This window comes from Macrobrachium nipponense, chromosome 17, assembly GCF_015104395.2.
Source record: "Macrobrachium nipponense isolate FS-2020 chromosome 17, ASM1510439v2, whole genome shotgun sequence".
In the NCBI taxonomy this organism is placed as follows: domain Eukaryota; kingdom Metazoa; phylum Arthropoda; class Malacostraca; order Decapoda; family Palaemonidae; genus Macrobrachium; species Macrobrachium nipponense.
In genome coordinates this window covers 82298268-82305767 of record NC_087210.1, presented here as the reverse complement: position 1 = coordinate 82305767, position 7500 = coordinate 82298268, and positions in this window count along the sequence as shown.

The following is a 7500-nucleotide window of genomic DNA, read 5'->3' as shown; positions in this document are numbered from 1 at the left end:
TCTGATCCAAAGTTAATCTGTACCTTTTCAGCGATAAATAATGATGATGATGATGATGATAACAACAACAACAACAACAATAATAATAATAATAATAATAATAATAATAATAATAATAATAATAATAATAATAATAATAATATTGACGAATACTAACTCAACAACCTTGATGAACGTATGACATACAAAACGACACATTTTATAGATTGGAGACACTGCATATAAATGCACGCAAATGCACACACACACACACACGTATAAGTGTGCGTGCCTAACTGCAAATATGAAGTGTATGTGCAGAAAATAGTTATACGTTTCTGTACATATGCTTTTCGGTAAACTGCAAATACAAAACTTAGCACGGAGTCATAACAGTCAGTTGCAGTCTAAAAGACTGCCAGTTGCTGAAAAAATATATAAAAAATATAAAGAAAAAACAGGCTCTGCAGTGCATTCAAGCTAACTGATGAGTATTTACGCAGAAATTTGCTATTATGATTATATAATAAATATTTTAAAAATATAATCCATACGAAACCTGTTCGTATGGAACAAGCCCACCAAAGAGGCCACTGACTTGAAATTCAAGATTCCAAAGAATATGGCGTTCATTAGGAGGAAGTAAAAGGAAGTAAAAAATAAAAAAAAATAAATTAATAAATATAAAAAAGTATCAAAATGCAAAAAAGAATAGGATAGTAATGCTTTTCATTTTCGTTATATCACCTTCCAATGGACACCAACTCTTCGATAACAGCATTTAATATCACCTTCAACATATATTCACAGAAATTACTTTTCTATATTTCTCAGCATTAATTACGTTGTTTTTAAATAGTGCCTACTGCAATATCATAATGGTCTTGCATTTTCTCTGCTAAACATTTGTGACCTTCTGTTACTTCTTTCAAATGGACAACATATTATTGGAAAGCTTGAATTTCATGTCAATGGCCCCTGAATAATAATAATAATAAAATAATAATAATAATAATAATATAATAATAATAATAATAATAATAAGAGATGGACTCCTAAGGAGGCAGGATGCAACCCTGAAACCCATAATATAAAACCACCCAGTCGAATAGGATGGTTGTGATAGAACTCTGCAAACCCCACCACCCCACCACCAAAAAAAATTATAGGTTAACCTTCTAAAATGCAAATATGAAAAATAATTCTTTCTGTCAAAGGCTTAAGGGAAAGAAGAAAAGAATGGAAAGGTTGAAAAAGGGACTTAATTATCACTTATTTTTTTGTCTACTGTGTGTTGTGGCTGTTCTATACTAAGCATAAGAAAAATTTTGTGACTTTTCCCTAGATTCAAAAGGATAAAAAATATATAATACTAAAAGGAATATTGAAAAAACATCACCTGTAGATTACTATAGTAGATTCACATCACCCATGCATCTGATGTCTAGGTCAGTCCCTTACGGCGCTCCTGATTGGGGGTTGATAAGCCAATCACAGGACTGGAAACTCTCACTCTCTCGAAAGAGAGTTCACATAGGCAGGATGTATGTTCCACCTCTCCTGAGGGATTCTTTTGAAAGACGTATCCCTCAGGAGAGGTGGAACATACATCCTGCCAATGTGAACTCTCGGGAGAGACTGAGAGCTTCCAGCCCTGTGACTAGCTTATCAACAGCCAATCAGGAGCGCCGTAAGGGACTGGCCTAGACATCAGATGCACGGGTGATGTGAATCTACTATAACAGGAATATAGGACATTTACAATAATTATTGTAAATTCTTTACAATATTTATTTCTCGTAGGTGACATAACAAAAATGGATGGGGAACTTTACGCTGCCCTTAGCTTAAAAAATATCCTTTTGGACAAAAATAAAATTCAGAATTATTATCTTGCGAAGCATTACAAAACTTTTTTAAAAAGATCTAACAAAAATGAACGTAAATCCTGCCCTTCCAAACATAACGAGGATTTTGGAGCCTGAAACGATTCCTCACTCTCTTCTCCTCACAGGCGTAGGTGAGAGGCATCTTCTCCCTCAGGAGAAGGGGTCCCATGCACCCTGGGGGGGGGGGGGGGGGGACGACTTGGTCGTCGGGTCGCGAAGGATATCTGGTCCCCTCCGGAGTTGGTTTACACGTGTTGGTCGTCTATGCAAGAATTGGCGCCTGGGAGGGGTGGAAGGGGAGGGGTGGAAGGGGTGGGGGTAGGGGAGGATGGTTTATAGTCTTCATGTACCCCTTCCCGGTACAAAAATTCTCTTCTCTCTCTCTCTCTCTCTCTCTCTCTCTCTCTCTCTCTCTCTCTCTCTCAGAAAAGCACAATCTGTCTTTGCATTGACATGTAAATTCTATATTCATCAATACAAGTTACTTAAAAAAACAAAAAAAGTAAATATATATACTACATATTGCATATAATTTTTATTTTATAGGTAATATATATTATATTAGACATAACGAAAAGGAGGTTACTCCTCTCTAAATTAAATAAATAAATAAATAAATAAATATATATATTGTTATAATTATTATATCTATATATTATATGTATATATATATATATAGATATATATATACTCATAATATATATATATATATATAATATTCATTGTGAAATGGCCACCGACATGAAAACAGCCCGACAATCAACGCCCACTCGTTCCAATTTGACTAAAATCACGCAAAGCGTTTTAAAAACACGCTCTGATTTCGGGTTAGTTGATACCCCGGGCCACGTGCGCCCATACTGCGGCTGTCTTGTCTTACGGAAGTAGAGAGAGAGAGAGAGAGAGAGAGAGAGAGAGAGAGAGAGAGAGAGAGAGAGAGAGAGAGAGAAAGTGCCCCTCCAAACAGAGAAAGGAAAAAGGCAAAATTATACCAAACAAACACTGGCCTCTCTCCAGTCAATATATGGTTAAATTAAAACATTATAATTTTAACATATTTTGTAAATAACATTGTCAAACGTAAGCTAGGTTGGTAATACAACTTGATCTTTCTTAATGTTGATGTAAATGGATAATTCTTGAAAACAAATATAACATTATTTATGCTGAAATGTAAATAAGGTAATGAGATTATAAGTCGACTGATATTGTTGGGCCAAGGATCAACTTGGGTTACAATGTAAATGTCTTAGTAAGTGTTTCCTGAACGAATCTTTAAAATGTTAATAAAGTACATTTCCTACGGGAATCGAATATTCCTGCATTTGTTGAGTTACATGATATCGTATCCTATACTAATGATAATAATTACCCAAAAAGATTTGTAGTATATTCCAATGATAATAATTACCCAAAAAGATCTGTAGTATATTCCAATGATAATAATTACCCAAAAAGATTTGTAGTATATTCCAATGATAATAATTACCCAAAAAGATCTGTAGTATATTCCAATGATAATAATTACCCAAAAAGATCTGTAGTATATTCCAATGATAATAATTACCCAAAAAGATTGTAGTATATTCAACCAATGATAATAATGGCGAGTCTTAATAAAGATATTTTCAAAATCATGCTAATGTACTTTGATGAAAAAAAAAAAAAAACTTTTGAAAGAATTTTGACTTTGAGAACAAAATGAAAATAACTAAACAAATAAAATAAAAATAAAAAAAATAAAAAAATACATTTGACTTTGGGAATAAAATTAAAAAACGAATAAAATAATAAGACATAAAAATAAAAAAAATTCTTTTGACTTTGAAAATAAAATTAAAAATAAAATAACCATAAACAACACAATTTTTTTTATAAAATACATCTGCCATAAAATCCGGACACGATAATATATATATATATATATATATATATATATATATATATATATATATATATATATATAGAAAGAGAGAGAGAGAGAGAGAGAGAGAGAGAGAGAGAGATTTTCCTTAACTTTACTCGGAAGCATTACCTCTTCAGGAGAGAATACAGACAACCACCCACCCCCTCTCTCCTCCCACATGGGACGTCTACGGCACGCGCCTCGTGTCCTGATGGATCATCCCTTCTCTCAAGTTTGCCCCTCCCCCCTACCCCCAAAACCTCCTTGCTCCAACTCCCCCGACCCCCTCTTCGTCCAAAGCAAAGATTTCCCTATCTGTTTGCCTTGGCATGTTCCTCATTTTTCCTCCAGGATGAGAAGAAGGAAGGCAGAGAGAGAGAGAGAGAGAGAGAGATCCTTACCACACCATACCCAGAGATACCCCAAGAAGGAGGAAGGAGATGGATAAAATAAAAATTTTTAAAAATCCTTACCTCACCATACCCAGAGATACCCCAGGAGTTCCTCGGAGGCTCCTCCTCCTCCTCCTCCTCCTCCTCCTCCTTTTATCCAGATGGCAGTGTTATAAATTCCCTTCTTCTCCGCTCATAAAAAAACCTGCCCATATTGTAAATGCCTCCTGATGTCATATACTTAACTGTTGCGCGTATTTTAAAACCGCAGCCTTCCACGCTGGAGGCCATATCATACACCAAATAACAAAGGACCTCACTCAAGGGAACTCTAGGGACCTCGCAGCACGTGTGAATGAATTAACATAAAAAGGAAAAGAAACGAAGAGATAATTGCGTGTAACTTAGACAATAATTGACCGCAGAATCTTCTTCGAGTATGTACGCAATGTCAAAAAATACTTTATAAGTACAGGGTGTCCATAAAGTCCCAGTACCATTACAAGTATTTATGGTTCAGAATGGTACTGGGACTTTATGGACACCCTCAATGAGAGAATGTGAGGTATTGCATACGATCACTTTCGTTTGTTCGTAAGTAAAGTTCAGGCGATGATGCAACGCATGACTACCTTAATACTATTCAACGTGCATTTGAATGCATTTTTATGGATTTATCAATTTATTCATTAATTTCTTTAAAGCGAGATATCTTCTTTCTGCTTTTCCCTTTCTTCCTCTTACTTTTCCTAATGAACACCATATTTTTTGGAAACGTGGATTTCACGTCAATAGTCCCTGTGAGATTGTTCCGTATGAATAGGGTTCATCTTTATAATAATAATAATAATAATAAAAGTAATAATAAAATAATAATAATGAAATATAATAAACATAATAATAATATAAAAGTTATCGATTAGCTAAAACATAACAAATTATTTTGCTATAATAATAATAATAATAATAATAATAATAATAATAATAATAAATAAAAGATATACGAAATTAGCTAAACTGGCAGTTACATTAATGTAGTAAACATAAATGACTAAGAAAATGAATTTTCAAATATGTATGGTTACGTACACGTACGTAAACATGTGACATAATATCCCTTCCGATACCTATCGTCTAGGAAATATCTGCTATCGTTGTCAGTCCTATGTTAAAATTATGGTCACGAAAGCACAACGTGTGTTAGGATGTGTAGCTAGGAGAGTGACTGGTTGGTACAGAAAGTGGGTATGGGGGCAAGGATGTACCGTTTTTCCTTGGCTGTTTAGCATCTTATGGATAAGGTGATGTGAAATGCTATAGAAAGTATGGGAGATGTAGGTGCTATGGAGAGATGCAAAAATGTCTTGTGAATGGAGTACATATAGGCTGAAGTTGATAGAACAATTGCTGAATGAGAATATTCAAGAGAAAGTTCAGGCAAGTTTAAAGGACTGAATGTATTGCTCGAAGAAGATGTGGTAGTTATGGAATACGAAAACTGATTGGAGAATAGAGTGAAGCATTGCTTGTGTTTGGAGATGATGCTCTGTTGACTGCTTCAAGCACTCTTGAAAGAATCTGAATGTGTCTGTGAAGGGAGGGAGGATTCACAGGCTGGGTACAGATACTGGACCGATGAGGAAGGAGGAGGGCCGGAAGACACACAGAAAGTTTACTGGGAGAAAGGGAGAATGCCAGGGCCATTCACCCTATACCCATTCCCCCATTCTTCCTCCTCTCTTCCTCCACCACCTAAACTACCATGAGCACCCAGCCATGGCAGCAACCTCACCCCCTTTCCCCCAACACCACCTCTTCCCCAGAGCATTCCCCTCGACAGGAGAGGCCGGTGCCCAAAATACCTTGTGGCTTCTGGGGGCTGCTCGAATTCACCACCGTCTCTTACCCCTCTGCCTTCGCTTCTTCTTCTTCTTCTCTTTTCCGACGTCATCATCGCCTTCTCCTGGATATGCAGACTCTTCCTATATCCTCCATCACTTCCTCCTCCTCCTCCTCCTCCTCCTCTCCCTTCTCCGAATCCTTTTTCCTTCCTTTCTTCCGTCTTCGAAGTCAGGCCGTGACACCATGCCACTCAAGTCGTCTCTCGTGTCTATTTTTACGTATTCGTGTCGTTGCTCTATTTGCGAAATACGAGTTACACCCGACAACCCTTTTTCTTACGATTATATCTGAGAAGTCTGCATGCGTTCACACGGGACAAGTCCAAAAGGTCAATAAATAATTCGGCTGAGATAGCAGCTTCCAACGTCGAGAATGGTCAGCTTTTGAGAGCAACGGAGCCCAGAGGCGAAATGTATTTGCAAAATACCAAGGGCATGAGAAGTCCCTCAGACTGAGAGCCATTTCAAAGCAAAGCAAAATCTAAAGACATAATCTTTCTAAGGCAGGTCATAACACTAAATTCCTATGTAATGATTTACTTTCTTATAACCTGCAATTTTATAAATGCTTCTGTGAAGTGTAAAAATGCAACCCTGATGATATAATAAGACTGCATTAAAGAACTGCATCTCAAGAATGTTACTGTGACACGTTTGTTTGTTTGTTTGAATGGTGTTTTTACGTTGCATCGAACAAGTGGTTATTCAGCAACGGGACCAAAGGCTTTACGTGACTTCCGAACCACGTCGAGAGTGAACTTCTATCACCAGAAATGCGCATCTCTAACTCCTCAATGGAATGCCCGAGAATCGAACTCGCGACCACCGAGGTAGCAGGACAAGACCATACCGATCGCGCCACTGAGGCGCTACTGTGACTTACGTAAACGCTGTCTAGTTCATGAATGTACAGCTCAGTTTTACGGAGCTAAACAGTCTGCTGAGGAGTGAAATATACATTGTAAAGCAAATTTATTTAGGTAAAATAACTGCCTGTATTCATACCTTTGGTAGTGTTTGCGTGCGTGCTTTTAAATCTATGATAGTAAAAAAATACATGCCTGACTATGCATTTAAGATAACATGTATGTATACATATGTGTGCTGGTTTCAGGGAAAGCGACTACCAGCTGGATATGTCTGATTTGCGAACATATGCATATTTCAATTTTAATTCGTTATAAACAAATTAATAAATATGTAAGGGGAACATACATTGGAAGACGTATTTTGCGTTTGAATACGCCATTTAAGCAGTAAAATGCTATCTTCTACTTCGCATTAATCATCAATTGGCAAAACAATGCTGATTTATTTTTATTTATGATAAAACTGATGTAATTATTGTCAACAGTTTACCCCAAGAGAGGCTGTGCTTTGACAGGGTCGAGAATAAATCATCCAATGTTAATCAGAATACACTCATAAATTTG